We start from the raw sequence: 22,766 nt of genomic DNA, 5'->3' as shown, positions 1-22,766 counted from the left end.
GACTAAGCCACTACCTAAAGACTATACATGGACTGACCCTGGACTCTGACCTCATAGGTAGCAATGAATATCCTAGTAAGAGCACCAGTGGAAGGGGAAGCCCTGGGTCCTGCTAATACTGAACCCCCAGTGAACTAGACTGTTGGGGGGAGGGCGGCAATGGGGGGAGGGTGGGGAGGGGAACACCAATAAGGAAGGGGAGGGGGGAGGGGAATGTTTGCCCGGAAACCGGGAAAGGGAATAACACTCGAAATGTATATAAGAAATATTCAAGTTAATAAAAAAAAAAGTGCTGGAGGTATTACTACCCCAGATTTCAAATAATAATACAGATAAATACTAATAAAAAAAAGCATGACACTGGTTTAAAAACAAGAACATTGATAAATGAAATAGAATTGAGAGCTCACACATAACCTACCCTCCTAGAACAATATTATTGTTTCAAAGTAGCAAACAATACAAACCGAAGAAAATAGCATTTGCAATATGGTACTCGTCAAACAGAATGGCTACATGAAGAAAAATAAAATTATAAAATTTATTTCAAACACAGTAAAAATCTCAATTGCAAAAGGCTAAAGGATATCAACCATATTTTCAATCTAACAGGAGAAAATGGGATATATTTTTTAACTCATTTGGACAGGAGAGGATTTTCAAAACAGGTCCCTGACAGGTCAGGCATTGAGCCCAACAGTTAGTAAGTGGGACTTCAGGGAATAAAGATGCTTCTGTAAAGCCCTTGAGTGAAGAGATAGCCTACAGAAAAGAAATGTTCTTGACCAGCTGTTCTTTAACATCTGACAGAGGAATAGTATCTAGAATTTATAAAGAACTTAAAAAGTAAACAAAATAGGAAACAAATAACCCAGTTTTAAAATAGGGCACAACATGAAAGAGAGAGCTCTCAATGATTAAATAAAAATGGTTGAGAAATATTTTTTTTAAAAAACTGTTCAACATTTTTAGTTGTGGAGAAAATACAAATTAAAACTACTTTGAGGTTTCATCTAATTTAAGTTTAAAGTGGCTATTACCAAAGAGACCAAAACAAAGCCGAAATGAAAATCTAATAAAACATGCCAAATTCAAGACAACTACTGGTTTGGAAGTGAAGAAAAAAGGACCCTCAGTCTTTTCTTGTAAGATTGTGGTGTTAAAATGCCTAACGAAATCGCATTGAGGTTCTTAAAAAAATAAAACTAGAAGTAGACTTGCGACATGATCTTCTGTCTTAGTTAGGGTTTTACTGCTGTGAACAGACACCAAGACAAAGGCAAGTTTTATGAAGGACAACATTTTATTGGGGCTGGCTTACAAGCTCAGAGGTTCATCTATAGCATCGAGGTGAAAGCACGGCAGTATCCAGATAGGCATGGTGCAGGAGGTGCTGAGAGTTCTATATCTTCATTTGACGGCTTCTGGTGGAAGACTGGCTTCCAGGCAGCAAGAGTGACGGTCTTAAGCCCTCATCCACAGTGACGTACCTACTCCAACAAGGCCACACATACTAATAGTGCCACTCCCAGGGACAAGCACATACAAACCATCCCAGTCTACTATACTACTTTTAGGTAAATATATAAATAGCCATGTATCTTACTATGGAGACACCTCTTAACCTGTACCAACTTTCATCAAACTGAAACATCTTATAACTATCAAGTAAGGTAAAAATTTGAATTTCTCAGGTGAATGGATGGAGTTATACAATTATTCTAAGTGAGGTAATCCAATTCCAGAAAGACAAATGTCACAAGTTTCTCATCTTCTCTGTATATATACTCTTACTTGACACCATAGCTAACAACAACAACAACAACAACAACAACAACAAAATAGTGCCAGAAATGGTTTACCTGAAGCACATCAGGCTATTGCTAGTTCTATTGGATACTGCCTTAGGTTCCTGATGCCATGAAAAAAATACTATGACAAAAATTAACTTGCAGCAGAAAGAGTGTACTTTCTCAGAAAGATTATGCCATGAAAAAAATACTATGACAAAAATTAACTTGCAGCAGAAAGAGTGTACTTCCTCAGAAAGATTATTGCACCAGCGAGGAAAGTGAGGAAAGGATCTCAAGGCAAGAAAGTGGAGGTAGTAATGGACACAGAAGCTATGGAGTAACTTCTTATTTGTTTGGTCCTTGTTGATTTTTCAGCCTCTTATAAAATTCAGGGACACTTGCTAAAGAATGATAACACTCTAAGTTGGATGCTCTCATATCAATCACTCATCCAGAATGATGTAGGGGTTTCCTCTGCCCAGATAACTGTATGTTTGTGACAATCTGACACAAACAAACAAACATACAAAGGAGAGTTGCACACCACCACGTGACAGAGAAAACTTTCACCGAAGACACCACATAATTAATAGAATATGGAGAAATCTACTTGGTATTGACCTGGAGGCGTCATTCCTACTGTCTGGCTTTCATAGCACAGCATGCATAATGCTAAAAGAGGAGAAAATAGTCGTGAGCCTTATTTAGTTTTCAACCCAAGCTACAAGAGCAACCTTCTTAACATGATATCCATGCAGGTATAATAATAGAAAGAATCACAGGAATAACCAACCAACTTATGTTAGGGTTTCAGTCTCACTTGACAAAATGATATCGATCTGACACTATTTTCAGAAAAAGAAACTATATAATGCATAGATCACATGGTTTAGTGTAAAACCTAGTAGTATTACACTTCTAAATGGGCACAGTATTAAACTGACTCTTAATGAATTATCATCATCCCCATAGATTAAGGCATCTCTCAAACTTCATTAGAGATGCTTCTGTTTGAAAGAGACATTGATATTAATGGATTGAGTAATCATCAAAATTCATGTACCTATGAGCTGAATTGAGATTGGGAGTTGCAGTTTGTGATCATACATTCTTAATAGGAAATCACTAATATAAACAAACAGACATGTAAATGAAACTTTTTTAGGGTAATTATATGACATGAAAAGCAAGTACTTTAAAAATAGTATTAATCTTACTTTAAGAAACATTAATCATTTCATCATTAACCTGATAGTGTATGTCAATATACTACTAATTTTAGTAACTGGAGTAGAATCAAGTCAAATTTGGAATCTAAATTAAGCTGCTTAATGATCAGAAATAATTATTTCAAATGTAGCTTTATAATCTAGTTGCAGCATAATGGTATTCAAGCTTCAGTTTTGAATTATTTTATAAGTATTGTTGATTAATTTCAGCTTGTTCCGAAAAACTGAAGAAAACAGCAATTCTGTATATTTAATCTATAGTTTTATGCATTTCTTCTATAATATATGTATTTAAAAATAATTTAGTGAATGTATCAGTCAGTATAGAAGTAGTTGAAATAATATGGTTCCTGATATTAATTTTATAGATACATGTTAAACAGGGGAGAAAATATTGTAACTACAATTAGGCAATAATTCCATTGTTCACGTTCCTTACTATGGAGTTAATGACTAGCTCAAGGAGCCGTGAAAAGCAGAGAGAGAATGATGTTTAATGATCCAATAAGTCATTAAGTGACTTTAAAGGAACCACAATGTCAGGTATCATTGCCCTTATAAATTCTACTGCGACAAGAATAACATTTGAAGTTATGTTTGCATACATTTCTGAGTTATTATAAGTCATTATGTCAAAATAAATAAAAAATATATTTGGGTGTCTGATTTGTCTGTTGAATCATTTTTATTCCTCACTAATAACAAACAAACTAGTCCCACTGGAATGAAAGTATCATTTTCATAATTAAAGCTTAGTGGCACAGAAAAATTTAGTTGTGGATTCCATCAGGTCAACTCCATTTCAAATATTAGGAAGACAAATATTTAATTTTAAGCATGTCTCATAGAAGTAAAGTATAAAGATCATTTGAGAATCTAAACAATACCAAACCTAAATGTAGACTTCATAAAGTAAAATATAATAAATCAAGCAGAGAGAGAGAGAGAAAGGGAGAGAGAGAGAGAGAGAGAGAGAGAGAGAGAGAGAGAGAGAGAGAGCGCCATCATGTCATATATCAGCTTTCTACCTTGCCTATTTCTGAATGCTAAAAGTAGGAAATAATGGTGTTTCAATTTAAAGAAGAAATGGAATGAATTAAAAAAATATAGACCCATTGTTTTAAATGACATGATGATATGAATTGAAGTTTATTATTCTCAAAATGGGATGGTGTGATCTAAATTAGTAATATATATGCTTATGCTTATAGAACTACATTTGTAAATGAATGAATATTCAATGATGGGAATAGTGAGAACTAGAGAAAAGATATGACATGAAATTCATGCCCATTGGTTTCCTAAAATTCAGGACATCCACAGAAACCACATTAATTGGCATGGAATATACTTATTTTACATGGTCTTTCTTTAGCACAACCTTATTTCCTTTTATGAAAATTCAAAGTGTTTAACAAAAGATCAATAATTTATTGCTATTTGTTTGAAAAATGCAAGACAGATTTTGAGACAGAAATGTATAAAGAAAACCATCAGCAGAATACATAGTGGCCAAACCACTCAAATTATTCAAATAAAGGCAAGGTACAAAAGGAACAGAAGTTCTAATTCTTCTTTTACTGAAAATCCCTGTAAATAATTTAGACACATTGAATTAAAAATTTAATGCTCAACCTGTTTTTAAAATACAGCTTAAAATACAAAAGCAGACTGGTGTGATTCATTTTATCCAGGCATTACTGATCAAATAAAATATTTAGATTTGTTACAAAACAAAATAGTTTCCTCTGAAGCAAAATATGAAAGTATACAAAGTTAAAACATTAAATATCTGTGGATATTTAAAGACAATTATGGATAGATAGAAAAATAAAGTCAACAAATATTTTGTATTGAGCCCTATTATTTAATGGCACTCTATTTATACAAGCAATGTAATTCTATAAATTTTATTAATCCAAGAATATTTTTCCTTTTCTCCCTCCCTACATTAGTGGAATTCATATATGATATATATATATATATATATATATATATATATAAAACAATTATTGTTCATATCTTTGTTAGCTAATAAAAAAATCACATGACCAAAAGTAACTTAAGGAAGAAAATTTATTTTGGGTTACAGTTCCAGAGAGTTAAAGTCCACAATGTTGAAGACAACATGGCAGGGCTAGAGGATCTCAAATCTGGTTTATCGTGAAGGAAAAATGGAGCTGGGGATAGTGACATATTTAACCAAGTCTCAAAGAGCCCTAAAAGCACCTCCCAAGAATACCATTGAATGGGACCAGGTATTCAAACGCATGCGCAAAGAATGAAGGATATTTCTTATGCAAATGATTACAATGTCCAGCCGTTCTTCCAATTACTCTTTGGTACCATCCCCAGTTTCTATTAGTCTCTATTTTACTAAACTGCAACAGTTACACATGTCTGGCTTATTCTATTTAGTATTCAAACGTTCATCCCTCTTGTTCCAAATTTCAGGATTTTATTGTTTTTAAACCTCTGTTTTAGTTTTTGTGTGAGTTGATGCTCTTGTACCAGTACACTAGGTGCTCATGAAGCCTATTGGTGTATGGTAGCTACCTTCAATATCTCTCTTTCTAGATTCTTTTCACCTTATTTTTTAACCTAGGGTCTCTCGGTGTATCCAGATTTCAGTTATCTGCCTAGAATTCCTAGTTTTCTTACTATAATCCATATTTTCACATTTGAAGATATGTTAAATGTGATTTACAAAAAGTTTATTGAATTTTTATAGGCAGAAATATTGTATTGTGGGATGGGAATCAACAGTTTGAAAGGATAAAGGAAATAAGAAAAATATAGAGTAAAAGAGCTTAAAACCCTCAACAATCTGGTTTCTTTTAAAATATGAGTGAATATCATTGAATATTGAACTGTCTTCTATATGTATCATTTCATCAATGCATAGCATAAAACTGATAGTTCTATTAATTTCTCTGGTCAGAATAAAAAGGGGAAGTCAATCATTGCTAACATACTGAAGATATTTACTATTTCACTCAACTAATTCATTTTTACTTATTTGATAGTTTGAATCTATAGTGTGTTTCACAATACAGAAAATTATATCATTGACATTTACAGATAAAGAAAATGAACCTTAAAATGATAAGTAAGATTTAGCAGGTCCTAAGATGGAAAGTGGCTGAATAAAGAAGCAAGATCATTTTAACTCCTCTCACAAAATATGCTCTTTAATAAATATGGTCAGTATGACATAATGGTTTTTGAGCTTCACATTAATTTTGAAAAGAAAAATACAGTCTATTTAAGGATAATTTTCTTTTAAAAATAGCTTAATATATTTTCTTGACTTTAAATGGCTTACAAAATGTCTTATTTTAAGAATCTATCTTATTTTTCAAGTGATTATTAAAATTTGACAACAATTTGAGTACTGTTATTTATAACATGGGAGAATATGGAGAAAAATAGGATTGTGTTAAATCTGTGGAGGAATTTATAGTTTAACAGAGATAATAGTCATGCAGCTAGAGAGGTGGCATCTCAGTGACAACACATAAAGAAAAGAAGAGAACCCTGAAGATCACCAAAGTCTTCCTTACAGCAGGGGCCTTTACTAGAAGCCTCTATACCCTTGTTGGAAAGAGAAATTAAGTATGTGTATGTGTGTGCTTGTGTGTGTGTGTGTGTGTGTGTGTGTGTGTGTGTGTGTATTTCTATCTTATTCTTCTTGATCTATAACATTCATTGACATTGATAATATTGATAATTTTCAAATTGGATATATATTAGGTACAAAGAGGGGAAAAGTTCAATTAAACTGGTAGTTTAAGAAAAGAAATAAAGTAGACCATCAAAATGGGTGGAGCTGATATAATGTTTAACGAACATGCAACTAAACAGCCTTCCAGGTATTTATGTTTATACCCATAGATTTGTGTTGCTCTCCGCTTTGGTCAGTGAAGCATCTTTTTAAGAAGGTGACAGCTAGTGCCTAAATTCTTATCTACTCTAAGTCCTGAGAATAATTTATTGCTTAGTACACAGCTCTAATTGGATATCAGTTATTATCCCCCTTTAAAGCCTTGTGGACACTGAGGAAAAGGGGACTGAAAGACTGGAAGAATTAGAGGATATGAAGGAGTGCTATGAAATGCGACCTTCTGACATGGTCAATGTAGTCATGGCCAAATATCAGCTGTAGCTACCTGTAAGCACTTGTAGAGAAACATACAACATGCATGCAGAAGGGAGACTAGTTGGGATGAAGAAGGATATCTGTAGGATTGGGAAGAAGATAACAGAGTAATGAAAAGTGGATGTGTTAATAATGAATTTTATACATGAATAAAATTGTCAAGAATTAAATTGTAAGCTAAAATGTGCCAACAATGGAAAAGAAAGATAGCCATAGAAATACATCTTCATATATATGGCAGATGCTTCTGTAAAAATCAAAAGAAAAGACAGTTTTTAATGTCTGATCTATTGGTTCTTGGCTTCATAGAAAACATTTTTACTTCTCTTTTGTTTTTTAATTTGTTTTTAATTCAAATATTTTAGGAATATTGATATTCTTCAACAACTCATGTTAATGGATCACTACAGAAAAGACTCCTTTATCACATTACTGAACATTTCATAAAGCCTCTTAAAAACAGGAAACAAGCTAATCAACATTAACTCCATACTAATAACATTGATTAAACCAGATGGTTCTTCAGTAAAGGGAATTTTGGTTTTGTAGAACAGAAAACTTAAATTTAGTAGAAATTAAGCCAGGGAAAATGAAAGGACATCTAGAGAGTCATGTTAACACAGTAAAAGATATAACCAAGTGACATAAAGAACAGAGATCAAGTAAACTCTCCCTTGGTGCTCTTTTAAGCACTTTTTATTTTTTATTTATTTATTTTTTTGGGGAGGGATCTGGGAGAGAGAAAGGAAGGGAAGGGAAAAAGGAGGTGGGGCAAGATCATATAAAGGACAGGAAAGAAGTACAGAGGGTCAGGAATAGACTTGAAGTATGTAGTAGTGGGTAATGGGGAATTGGGAGTATCTTCCCCTCAAAATAAATCTTTCTATTATTTTAAATGGCTGGCCAGAGTTGTAAATTTTATTTTTCAAAGCAATTTAAGCACTTTTTAATGGGGTCTCATTTCTCTTCCAAGAAGCTACATTTCTCATTGTCTACCTGTGCCCATTTCTGTGTGTGGTTGTGTCCATCTTTCTCTTCTTTGTCTGTATCTTTCATTAGTTTGTGTCTATGTATATTTTTCTGTTTGTAGACTGATCTCTTTGTACCTTTATGTACTCATTTCCAAAACTACTGTCAAATAGTAACTCCTTTAAAGAAAAGTACCAGCACTATCAAATTTTTGGGATTTATTATTTCTTCTTTTGAAGTAAATGTTTCATTTTTTTTAAAAAAAAATCTCCTTGAGAGAGTTTTCATTAAACAAATATTTTTTCTTGTGTGTGAAATATATACAGCTTTGATAAATTAATCATCCTGTATGTGGCTATATGTTATACTAACAATATAACAAAAGACTATGGAAAATGCTGAATTCCAGTGGGATCCATGTGACAAAATCATGGATCAGTTTTCTTTTAAGTCAATGGTTTATGTTATCCAATTGGAACTATTGTTTTTATAAATGAAGGTAATTCATGATTAAATAATTGATCACATTGTCCAAAAAGTCACATTAAGAAAGATTGAGCAGAAACTGAAATTGAAGTCTTTCTGTGTCCAATGACCAAATTCTTTCCAATAGGTAATTCTTCTAAAATAAGAATCAGAAGAGGCTTAGCCTTTGACCTAGAAAATCAGTGTTAAGAATTTATGCTTAATAAATAATTCACCAGCAGCTAAAAGTTACTCATTGCAGTATTATGTATGCAACTGAAATGATTCTACATCTTCTAGGCCTATTGGGTAACCATTTTCTTTAATATCCAAATAAAATTATATGGATTTTCATTCAGCATTCTTTGGGAGATCTACCTTTGTTAATAATTTCAGAAGATTTTCCTGCATGACCATTCCCACTATATTTTTAGACTCCCAATGAATTAATTCTTCAGTAGGAAGATCAAATCTTATTTATAATTTCCATGATCTTTCCTAATACATTGGGATATTTTTTATTTTGATAAATGTTCATGTTCTCTACATTTCATATGCAGTACAGTGCTATCATTCTATTATAAACACTGCCTTGAGGTTATTTAGATTTAATCAGAGAATTATTACAAAAAAGGAAAAGAGACTAAGAACAGTAACAAATAAAGAATAATCATCAGTATCTTTCCTTCTCTTCCTTTTCCTCCCCTTTTTCCTCTTCATTTTCCTCATTCCATTGCACAAGTCTGTGCTTGTGAATACTGACACACACATATATACACAAACACAAACCGAGAGACATATTTATAACCTACATATCATATTCATACCTTTCAAAACATCTGTAGAATCAAATTCTAAGGAAGAAAATGTAGGCAAAGAAGAGGAGAGACTACTCATCCCTCTTCACCTTAAGCAACTTCATGTACAAAACAAATCTCTAAGAGTAATGGCATAACAAAAGTTTTAATTCAATAGAACTATGCATGGCAGGGATGTTATGAAATTTAGTGGGAAAAGTCATTGAAAGACAGAAAAGAAACATAGAAGCATGCACCTTAATTTGAGTACACAAACTGAAGAAAAAAATGCAAAATTTATGTAATTTATATTGTGCTTAATTGAAAGTAAAGAAAACATTTATAATGTCAGGTTAGAAACAGCTTTCCAATTCAGTCTAGCATAGTCCAAGTATTATAATTAGAAATCAAATTTCTGGCACCCGTTTCATTACCTGTTTCAAAAAGGAAGTGGAAATTTTTCATGGTTAAAAATTTTTTCTTTGAATTATAAAATAAGAAGTGACACAGGATGGGGCCAAGATTTAATAATATTGTTCTCAAGGACATAACTTCAGTAGGTGCATAGTCTAGCATTGTCCCTCCTCCTAATATATCTAGAGCATCTCAAAATAAGACCAACTCCTGGGTACAAATCTTTCAATATAGGAGCCTCTATGTGTCTATACATATTCACAACAGAGAAGCCTCAAATCATAAACAAACAAAAAATTTTGAAAGGAACGCATTCAATGGAAATGGAATTACACTTGACATGAAACATTCAATCATTAAATTATTTTAATGCTAGAAGGTTATGATTTACCCTAGGGAAAATACTAATGGACTACGTTTTGTTCATTTTTATTGGTTATTTTATTTATTGATATTTCAAATGTTATCCTCCTTCCCAGGTTTCCCTCCACAAGCCCCCTCTCCCCTCTCGCCTCCCCCTGCCTCTATAAGGGTGCTCTGCCATATGCCCACCCACTCCTTTTTCAGTGCCCTGGCATCCCCAAACCCTGGGTTATCGAGGCACCACAGGACAAAGGGGTTCCCCTCCCAGTGATGCCAGATAAGGCAATCCTCCTCTACATATTCTCTACATATCTACATACTGATGCTAGAGGCATCAGTCCCCAAATGTGGACTCTTTGGTTGGTGGTTTAGTCCCTGGGAGTTAGGGGTCTGATTTGATGTTGTTGTTCTTCCTGGGGTTTCAAACCCTTCAGCTGCTTCCAGTCCTTGCCCTAACTTCCCCATTAGGTGCCCAATGCACAATCCATTGGTTGGCTGTGTTCAACCATGTCTTTATTGGTAAAACTCTGGAGGAGCCTCTCAGGGGACAGCTATACCAGGCTCCTGTCAGCAAGTGCTTCTTTGAATCATCAGTAGTATTTGGGTTTGGTATCTGTAAATGGGTTGGATCCCTAGGTGGGGCAGTCTCTGGATGGCCTTTCCTTCAGTCTCTGCTCCACTCTTTTTCCTTGAATTTCTTTTGGACAGAACTCACCAGGGTCCTCATCACTCAACTAGGGACCGTACCTATACACTTGATATGATCTGTATAAAATTTATCTCCTCTTTGTTGGGTAATGTTCTCACTTTTGGGTCCTGAGAACCTCTTGCGTTTCTGACATCTAGGACTTTCTTGTGGCTACACTAGTCCCCCATCTCCCCCACTGCTACACACTTCCTCTCAAATTCCCTGACCCTCCATTGCCTCTCCAGCATCTCCTCTTGTATCTGAACCGACCATCTTTTATTCTCCCCCCCCCCCCACTTTCCTGCTCAAATCACTTTCTCCCTCTACTTCCAGAGATCATTTGCTTTTCCCTTCTGAGTAGAACTGTAGTATCCACACTTTGGTATGGTATTCTTTCATCTTGGGTTTCATATGATCCGGGGTATTCCGAGAGTCTTTTTGGCTAATATACACTTATCAGTGAGTACATATCATATGTGTTTTGGGGGGGACTTCATTACTTCTCTCAGAATATTTTTAAGTTACATCCATTTTCCTGCAAATTTCATGAAGTCCTTGCTTTTAACAGTACTCTATTGTATAAATGTATCACATTTTCTGTATCCATTCCTCTGTTGAAAGACATCTGGGTTCTTTCCAGCTCCTAGCTCTTATAACTAAGGCTGCTAAGAAAATAGTGGAGCATGTGTTCTTGTTATGTATTGAAGGATTTTTTTGGGGGGTGGGTATATGCTCAGGAATGGTATACCTGAGTCCTAAGGTAGAACTATTTTGAATTTTCTGAGGAACTGCCAGACTGATTTCCAGAGTGGTTTAACCAGCATGCAATACTACCAGAAATAGAAGTGGGTTCCCCTTTCTCCCATCCTCATCAGCATCCCCAGTTACCTGAGTTTTTGATATTACCCATTCTGATAAGTATAAAATGGGGTCTCAGAGTCATTTTCATTTTCATTCCCCCAATGATAAGGATTTAGGTGCTTCTCAGCCATTTGAGATTCCTCAGTTGAGAATTCTCTGTTGAGATGTGTGCGATATTTTTAGTAGGATTATTTGGTTCTCTGGAGTCTAAATCCTTGAGTTCTTTGTTACAGTTTGGACTTTAGCCCTCTATCTGATATAGGGTTGATAAAAGAAATTTTCCAATGTGGCTATTTTGTCCTTTTTGACAGTGTCTTTAACTTACAGCAGCTTTGCAATTTTATGAGGTCTCATTTGTCAATTGTTGAACTTAGAACATAAGCCATTGCTGTTCTGTTCAGGAAAATTTCCCTTATGGCCATGTGTTAGAGGTTCTTTCGTACATCTCTTCTATTATATTCAGAGTATTTGGTTTTATGTGGAGGTCCTTGATCCACTTGGACTTGCATTTTGTACAAGGAGATAAGAATGGTTCAATCTGCATTCTTCTACATGCCAACTGCCAATTGAACAAGCACCATTTGTTGAAATACTGTGTTTTTTCCACTGGATGGTTTTGGATTCTTTGTCAAAGATCAAGTCACGAAAGTTATGTGGGTTCATTTTTGGGTCTTCAATTCTATTTCATTGATCTACCTGCCTGTCTTTTTACCAATACTATGTGGTTTTTAGTTACTGTTGCTCTCTGATATAGCATGAAGTCAAAGATGTTGATTCCCCTCGTTCTTTTATTGTTGAGAAAGTTTTTAGCTACCCCAGGTTTTCTGTTAGTCCTGATAAATTTGAGAATTGCTGTTTCAATCTCTGTGAATAATTGAGTTGGAATTTTGATGGAAATTGCATTGAATCTGTAAATGGCATTTGGTAAGATGGCCATTTTTACTATGTTAATCCTGTTGATTAATGATCATGGAGATCCTTCCATTGTCTGTTCTTTCACAATTTCTTTATTCACAGACATGAAGTTCTTGACATACAGATCTTTCACTTGCTTGATTAGGATCACATCAAGATATTTCATATTATTTGTGATGATTGTAAAGGGGGGTTGCATCAATTATCTCTCCATCTTCTTTCATGCTAGCTCTCAGTATGCTGTATATTTTTTTTATTATATTTAAGAATGGACTTTGATTCCTGATCTCTCCAATACTTTAGCATCAAGGAATGCTGTATTTTGTCAAAGGCGTTTTCAGCATTGAATGAAATGATCATGTAGGTTTTTTTCTTTGAGTTTATTTATATAGTGGATTATGTTGATGGATTTCCATATACTGAATCATCTTTGCATTCCTTGGATGAAGCCTACTTGATCATGGTGAATGATGGTTTTGATGTGTTCTTGGATTAGATCTATGAGAATTTTATTGAGTATTTTTGCATCAATATTCATAATATAAATTGGTCTGAAGTTCTCTTTCTTGGGTCTTGTTTGGTTTAGGTATTAGTTTAACTGTAGCTTCATAGAATGTATTAGGTAGTGTTCTTTTTGTTTCTATTTTATGAAGTAGTTTCAGAAGTATTGGTATTATGTCTTCTTTAAAGGTTTTATAGAATTGTGTACTAATACCATCCTTTGATGTGTAGGAAGTATCCTTTCTTATCTTTTTTGATAACTTTTTGTTGAAAGTCAATTTTATTGGATATTAGAATGACTACTCCTGATTGTTTCTTGGGATCATTTGCTTGGAAGTTTTATTCCCAACCTTTTACTCTCAGGAAGTATCTTTGTAACTGAGGTATTTTTTCTGTATGCAGAGAAATGTTGAGTTCTGTTTATATCTACAGTCTGTAAGTCTATGTCTTTTTATTGAGGATTTGAGTCCATTTATGTTAAGAGATATTAAAGAAAAGTGATTGTTGCTTCCTGTTATTTTTGTTGTTAGAGGGAGAATTATGCTTGTGTTTGTAGTGGCTATTCCTGGTTGTCAACGTGACTATATCTTGAATGAACTACAATCCAGAATTGGAAGGCTCACCTTTGATCCTGACCTTGAGGCTAGGAGATACAAGTTCTGACCTGGATCTTGGTATGGAGAGCTTGAGGCAAAGTGGCTATGAATGCCAGGAACTTAAGGCAAGGAGATCTCTGAGTTTAAAGTCACCTGGTACAAAGCAAGTACCAGACCCAGGCATAGTGGTACACACCTTTAATCTGGGATACACTTTCTGCTGGAGATTTACATAAGAACATTGAAAAAGGGTCTCTCTCTGTTTCTCTCTGTTTGTCTCTGCCTGTCTTGTGGGACTGAACTTCCACCACTACACCTTGACTTCTAGTCACAGCTTCTGGATCATTGTTGGAGAGTTGGACTACGGACTGTAAGTCAACAAGCAATTCTTTTACTATATAGAGACTATGCATAAGTTCTGTGACTCTAGAGAACCCTGACTAAGACAGTGATGCTATTATCTTTTGGCTTTGTTGAAAGAAGTTCATTTTCTTGCTTTTTTTAGAGTATAGTTTCCCTCCTTGTGTGGGAGTTTTCCATCTATTATCCTTCAGAGGGCTGGATTTGTAGAAAGATGTTATGTATATTTGGTTTTGTCCTAGAATATCTTGATTGCTCCATCTATGGTAATTGAGAGTTTTGATGGAAATAGTAGCCTGGGTTGGCATTCATGTTCTCTTAGTGTCTATATGACATCTGCCCAGGATCTAGAAGAGCTCTTATAGTCTCTGGTGAGAAGTCTGGTGTAATTCTGATATGTCTTCCTTTATATGTTACTTGACCCTTGCCGCTTTTAATATTCTTTGTTTTGTACATTTGGTGTTTTGAGTGTTATGAGACAGGAGGTATTTCTTTTCTGGTCCACTCTATTTGGAGTTCTGTAGGCTTCTTCTTTGCTTATGGTCACCTCTTACTTTAGGTTGGGGAACTTTTCTTTTATAATTTTGTTGACGATATTACTGGCCCTTCAAGTTGGGAATCTTCACTCTCTTCTATATCTATTATTCTAAGGTTTGATCTTTTCATTATGTCCTGGATTTCCTGGATGTTTTGGGCTAGGAGCTGTTGGCATTTTACACTTCATTTGATGGTTGTGTCAAGGTTTTCTATGGTATCTTCTGCCTCTGAGATTCTCTCTTCTATCTCTTGTATTCTCTTTGTGATGCTTGCGTCTATGTGTCTTGATCACTTTCCTAAGTTTTCTATCTTCAGGGTTGTTTCCCTTTGTGATTTCTCTATTGTTTCTATTTCCATTTTTAGCTCGTGGATGGTCTTGTTCAATTCCTTCACCTGCTTGTTTGTATTTTCCTGTATGTCTTTAAAGGATTTATGTTTCCTCTTTAAGGGCTTCTACCTGTCTACCTGTGTTGCCTGTATTTGTTTAAGGCAGTTATTTATGTCCATCTTACAGTCCTCTATCATCATCATAAGATTTTATTTTAAATCAGAATCTTGCTTTCCCATTGTGTTGTGGTATCCAGGGCTTGCTGTGGTATAAGAACTGGATTCTGATCATGTGAAGTACCCTTACTGTCTGTTGCTTATGTTCTTTTGCTTGCCTCTTGCTATCTGGTTATCTCTAGAGTTATCTGGTCTTGCTGTCTGACTATAGCTTCTCTGTCCTGTGAGCATGTGAGCCTGTGATCTTAGGTGAGTCAGCACTCCTGGGGGACCAGCTCTCCTTGGGTGGGATTGGGGTACAGAGTGCTGTGTCACTAGGTTTGCTTCTGGTCCAGATGAAGTATCCTGCTTCTTTGCAATTCCTGTGTCCCGTGGGCTCTAGGCAGATCAAACTTGGGCCAGGTATTTGACTAGTAGTGGTGCTCTCACCTGCGATTTTAGGTATGTCAGCACTCCTGGGAGATCAGCTCTCTCCTGGCAGAATTTGTGGTACAGGATTAGCTCAAGAGCACAGATGGAAACAAGAAGCCTATTGTGCTAATTTCAAATGAACAAGAGTATTAGGATATTAAGAGCATATTTTGTTTCCTGAATGCTCCAGCCTTATGCCATAGTCTGAAAGTTTTTGGTCATGATTAGATCATAAAGGATGAATTAATTCCAATTAATGCATAAGCCCAATGATATATTTGTGATTTTCCAGTTGAGCAATTGAGAAATGATAGAAATTTAGGAGGTGGTACATAGTTGAAAAGAGTAGTTACTTGGGAGCATGCCCTTGGGAAATATATCTTGTCCCTGCCACATTCTCTCTTGTGCAGATGACTGTTTACTACCAGGTTAAAGCTCCCCTTTACACATCTTTCCACTATGATATACTGCCTCACCATAAGTCCTCAAATACAAACCCAAATGACCCTGGACTGAAACTTCTGACATTGTGATAGAAAAATAAATCTTTCCTGTTTAAAATCTATCCACATAGTGGGTTGAGGATTTAGCTCAGTGGTAGAGTGCTTGCCTAGCAAGCGAAGGCCCTGGGTTAGGTCCTCAGCTCCAAAAAAAAATCCTATAAAAAATCTATCCACATAAGTACTACTTTATTGTTTATGATGTCTGTATGGTATATATTATCTCAAATTACTTTTTATATGCAGTCTTTTAGTACCTACAATATTGTTAATATTCTGTTTCACATAATTCAATGAAAATATAAATTATATAAATGCCATGAAATTATTATAGCAGAATGCATGAACTTTTATTACAGGTTAAAATATTAACAGATGATTTATAGATATAAAATTCGTCACATGTCACAATGATTATCTTATACATAATCTCTTCTGGAAAGATTATATAACTGAATCCCATCCTATGAACAACTCATTTTAATGTACTAGCATATACCTAACTCAAGTTAATGAAAAATGGATGCTTTGTACCTTCAAAAGCCCTTTAAAGAATATAAATACTCAAAGTTTAGATACAGTAATCAAAAAAATTCATGAATCTCATATGAAAATCAAAACTCCTTAAGTAATATTAAAAATACATTAACCAATACGATTTCTTTTCTGTTCCGTCATTCCTAAAACTCATTATAAATTGTAATTAATTTTAAAATTTTAGTAAGGAGGTGGGATAATAATTGTATATATTTGAATACAGAAACTATTTGTTGATATTATGTATTTATCAGTGTTCTTTAAACCAGATTTTATATTAGAAGTTTTTGAAAACAGATTTTAACATTTTACTTCTATTTCTATATCATGAGGTCAACTAGAATACAATTACTGGGAAAACTACCATTTGAATTTTTGAAAGGCAATGAAGTATTTTCTTGTTTTGAAATTCAATTTCACTACATTAACTTTATACACAAATATTTTGGAGTTGTTTAGATTTAGTTTATAACAATCTCATAAAACTTGGACTCCTTGAGCAAAACTAGAATATTAAATACTAAAGAATAAATGTATAAATACCCTAGAAGTAAGATATATATATATACATATATATATATACATATACACACACACACACACACACACACACACACATATAATGGGGATGATAAAGGGAGGATGAAAATCTCCTTGAATCTTTAATAGACTTAAAAAATGAAATGGCTCGTTTTCATCCATCTTCTTCCATCCAATTTGCATCTGCATAGATGGACATCATTTCAATGCCTTTGTTCTCATTATAAGTTGTAATTCAGATATTTCCCAAACAGAGATCACAATAAATGTATTCTCCTCACCCTTACCTTAGTAATTCTAATATTCTTGAACATATAGTACCAATAAAAGGGAATTTGAATTAAGCTTTTCCTTTAGATGGGATATTTAGTTGTAAGGATAACCTATGCTTAAGGCTCCTAGCAGCTTTTTTTTTTTATCAAGGAGTACAATCTTTTATAAGGAAAAAAGCCAACAAGGACAAATAAGTCAAACGATGTAAAGGCAACACAGTCCTATTTTTGTCATGTAATCCATCACATTTTCAGTCAAGAGTCAATAAAATCTTCAGTGTGCCTCTGTGTGTGTGTGTGTGTGTGTGTGTGTGTGTGTTTGTACTTAAATTTATTTGAATTGGATTTGCATCTGATAGGATTCTGAGATAGCATGAAGGAATAGAAAAGATAAAAAAGAACTAAATCTGAACTTCAGCAGACAAGACTGTTTATTAACCTATGTACCATGGTTTAACTTCTCCCCTATGGGAAATGGTGGCTCTGATAGGAGAACAAACTGTCAGAGATCTTCTGTAGAGTTGGGATGAAGGGCTTCAGAATGAGGAAATTGTTGGAGCTCTGGAGGTTTCTGAGAAATTCTACAGTATCTCCTTGCTGAATTGTTTTCCAAGGCAAGACTGTCTTTGAAGGCAGAATCTCCCACCATTTCTCTCTGTGTTGATCAATAATAGCTGAGCAAGTTCAACTCTAATCTCACAGGAATCTTCTTTTTATAACCAAAGTACCCTAGCAGTATCCCAGCCAAAGGAACTCTAACCAATATTTTTCCTAAAATCGAATAAGTACTTATGTTCACACACTATACTAAGGAGTTTGTGTATATAAATTTTTTTGTTAATCATTCCATTCATTTACATCTCACATAATACCTCCCCTCCCGGTTACCCCTCCACCAGCCCCCCACCCAACATCTGCACTTCCTCTTCACATTTGCCTATACGAGCTTCCTCCCTCACCCACCCACACTCACCCGATCCACTGCTCCAGCATCTCCCTACAGCTAGATATGGAGCCTCTCCCAGAACAAGGGCCTCCCCTCCCATTGCGGTCAGGCGAGGCCATCCTCTACTTCTTATGTATCTGGAGCCATGGATCCCTCCAGGTAAACTCCTTAGTTGGTGTTCTAGACTCTGGAAGAATTGGGTGGTTAGGCCAGCTTATGTTGTTCTTCCAATGGGGTTGCATTGGAACATAGGGTCTGCTCCTCTAAATCTTCTGCCATCTTCCCAATGCGGGTCCCTGAGCTCAGTTTGATGGTTGGCTCCAAGGATCTACATCTGTATTGGTCAGTTGCTGGCTGGATTTCCTCAAGAACTGCCACACTAGGTTCTTCTCAGCAAGTACCTCTTGACCATAGCAACAGTGTTAGGCTTGATGTCTGCAGATATGATGGATCCCAGATGGTTTTTCTTTTTTAAAAAATAACTTTTGGTTGAAAATTTATTTTGTTGGATATTAGAAATGGCTACTCCAGCTTGTTTCTTGGGAAATTGCTTGGAAAATTTTTTCCATCCTTTTACTTTGAGCTAATGTCTGTCTTTGACTCTGAGGTGTGTTTACTGTATGCAGCATAATTCTGGATCCTGTATATGAATCCAGTCTGTTAACCTACGCCTTTTCATTCAGGAATTGAGCCCACTGATGTTGAGAGATATTAGGGACCAATGATTGTTACCTCCTATTATTTTTATTGTTAGAGGTAAAATTATGTTTGTGATTTTCTCTTCTTTTGGGTTTGTTGTAAAAAGATTAATTTCTTTCTTTTTCTTGGGCGTAGTTTCCCTCCATGTTTTAGGTTTTTTTTTTTCTATTTTCCTCTGTATGGCTGGGTTTGTGGAAAGTTATTGTTTAAATTCGATTTTGACTTAGAATACTTTGGTTACTCCATCTATGGTAATTAAGAGCAAACAAACAGACAATAAAAAATAAGTAATAAGCAAGAACTCTTGGAAAATAAACCAAAGTCAGACATAAATTCAAATAAAAAATAGAGCTTAGTAACAAAAGTAAATAATACATAGTAATTACATAACACTGCTTGGGTGCGTGCATTTTTTTTTTTACTTATATACACATAAATTTTGAAAGCTAAGAAACAACAAACTGAACAACCCAATCAAAAAGGTGGCATAGAACTAAACAGAGAATGTATAACAGAGGAATCTCAAATGGCTGAGAAGCACTTAAAGAACTAATCAAAGTCCTTAGTGATCAGGGAAATGCGAATCAAAATGACTCTGAGATTCTACCTCACACCAATGATAATGACTAGCATAAAACCTAAGTAACAGCACATGTTGATGAAGATATGGTGGAAGAGGAACACTCATCCATTGTTGGTAGGGTTGCACACTGGTACAACCACTATGGAAATCGATCTGTAAATTCTTCAGGAAATTGGAAATAGATCTACCTGATGATCCAGCTATACTGCTCTTGGGCATATACCCACAAGATGCCCTACCATGTGATAAGAACACATGTTTCTCTAAGTTCACAGCAGCCTTGTTTTTGATAATCAGAAGCTAGAAACTACCCAGATGTGCCACAACAAAAGAATGGCTACAGAAAATGTGGTTCATTTACACAAAAGAATACTACTTAGCTATTAAGAATGAGGACATCCTGAGTTTTGCAGGCAAATGGATGACACTAAAAAATATTCTGAGTGAGCTAACTCAGACCCAAAAGGACATGCATGGTATATACTCACTAGTAAGTTGATAGTAGCCCAAAAATACAGCATACCTAGGATACAGTTCACAGACCTCATAAAGGTTAACAAGCCAAAGAGCCCAAGTGAGGTTGCCTCAATCCCACACTTGGGAGGGAGAAGAAAGCAATCAAATAATGGGGGAGGGAGGAAGGAATCTGGGTGGGGAAGAGGACAGGAAAGAGAAGAGGGGAACATGATCAGTACACCACTTCTAGAAAGACAGGGCATCAAGCTAGGGATAGAGTTGCCATCTCATAGTCAAAACTCTGACCCAAATTTTTTCCTCTCTTAAAGAACAGCAGGGATAAAAATAGAGAAGAGCCTGAGGTAAAGGTGGTCCAGTGACAGACCCAAATTGGGATCCAGCTCAAGGGAGGCACCATGCCTGATATTGATGCTATGGAATGCTCACTAATGGGGCCTCTCATGACTGCCCTCATGAAAGGCCCAACAAGCCGCTAAAAGAGTCAGATGCAGATACAAGCCAATGGACAGAAGCTGCTGAACTCTGTGGTTGAATTAGGGGAAAGCTGGAAGAAGCTGAGGACAAGGCCAACCTTTAGGAGGACCATTGTCTCAATCAACCTGGAACCCAAGATCTCTCAGATATTGGGCCACCAACAAGTCATCATATACCAACTGATATGAGACCTTCGATACATATGTAGCAGACTGTAGGATTTAGACTCAGAGAAGATGCACCTACCCTTCAAGAAACTAGAGGCCCCAGGGTGTAGGGAGGTGTGATGTAGTGAGGGTAGGGGGACTGGAGACATTCTCATAGAGATATGGGAGGAGGTATGGGTTGTGGAACAGTCAGAGGGTTGACCAGAAGGGGGATAAAGTCACAATGGAAAAAAAGATTAAAAACAAAAAATGAAATGCAAAAATAAAAATCTAAAAATAAAAGGATAAAATTTGAGTCTTAAAAGTAGGATTTAGTGCCTCACATCTTTCCTATGTCATTTATCTCCAGAGTTGCCTCCATTTGTGTTTTCTTTATTGTTTCTATTTTCATGTTTAGTTCTTGGACTGTTCAATTCCTTACTGTCTTAATTGTGTTGTCCTGTAATCCTTTAAGGGATTTATTTGTTCTCTCTTTGAGGCCTTCTACCTCTTTACCTGTGTCTTCCTGTATTTCTTTAAGGGAGTTCTTTATATCCTCCTTAAAGGCCTCTATTATCTTCATAAGATGGAATTTTTGGTCATTATCTTGTTTTTCAGGGATGTTAGGGTATCCAGGGCATGTGATGTGAGATCCTGGTTCTGATCTTGCTGAATTGCATTTGGTTCAGTCACTTAAGGTCATTCCCTTGCCTCTGGTCATCTGATTATCTCAAGTGTTAACTGACATGGGTGTCTCTGACTACGGCCAGCTTCTTTTAAAGGCAGGCAATGCTGTCTTTGGTTAAGGTAGGTCTCCCAAGTCTCTGGTTAGAGCAGGCTTCCTGTGTCTCTGGTTATAATGGACCTCCTGGGAGTTAGACATGAAAAAGTTCACATGATCATCTCATTAGGTGCTGAAAGGCCTTCAGAAAATTATAACACCATGTCATGTTAAGACAATTAAGTCTTAAAGAGATCAGGAATGCATGACACATACCTAGGTATAATATAATAAATATATAGAAAAGCAACAGACAGCATCAAATTAAATGGAGAGAAACTAGAAGCAATCTCATTAAAATCAGGGACAAAATAAGGTTGTTCACTCTCTCCCTGTCTATTCAATATAGTACTTAGTTGTAGCTAGAGCAATTAGACAACAAAAGGAAATCAGGGGGATACAAATTGGAAAAGAGGATATAAAAATATCACAATTTTCAGATGATATGATAGTATATATAAGCAACTCCCCAAATTCTAACAGAAAACTCCTGCAGCTGACGAACAACTTCAGCAATTTGGCTGGATATAAAATTAACTCAAACAAATCAGTAGCCTTCCTTTATGCAAATGATAAACAGCCTGAAAAAGAAATTAGGGAAATAACACCCTTCACAATAGCTTCAAATAGTATAAAATGTTTTTGTGTAACTCTTCCTAAGCAAGTGAAATATCTATATAAGAATAACTTCAAATCTCTGAAGAAAGAAATTGAAGAAGACCTCAGTAGGTGGTAAGATCTCCCATGCTCATGGGTTGGTAGGATTAACATAGTGAAAATGGCCATTTTACCAAATGCAATCTACAGATCCAATGCAATCCACATCAAAATTCCAACAAAGTTCTTCAAAGACATGGAAAGAGCAATTTTCAAATTCATCTGTGAAGACATAAAGACCAGGATAGCACAAAAAATTCTAAACAATAAAAAACTTCTTATGGAATCACCACCCCTGATCTCAAGTTGTACTGTAGAGCAATAGCGATAAAGACCACATGGTATTGGTACAGAGTCAGACAGGTTAATCAATGGAATGGAATAAAGACCCAAAAATAAACCCATACACATATGGACAACTGATTGTTGACAAAGAAGCCAAAACCATACAGTGGGACAATGAAAATATCTTCCATAAATGGTGCTAGTCTAACTGGCACTCTGTATGTAGAAGAATGATCCCTATTTATCACCTTGAAGGAAGCTCAAGTCTCAGCAGATCAAGGACCTCAACATAAAACCAGAAACACTG

The sequence above is a fragment of the Rattus rattus genome, chromosome X (genome assembly GCF_011064425.1).
Source record: "Rattus rattus isolate New Zealand chromosome X, Rrattus_CSIRO_v1, whole genome shotgun sequence".
Lineage (NCBI taxonomy): Eukaryota > Metazoa > Chordata > Mammalia > Rodentia > Muridae > Rattus > Rattus rattus.
Note: the sequence above shows the minus strand (reverse complement) of the source record.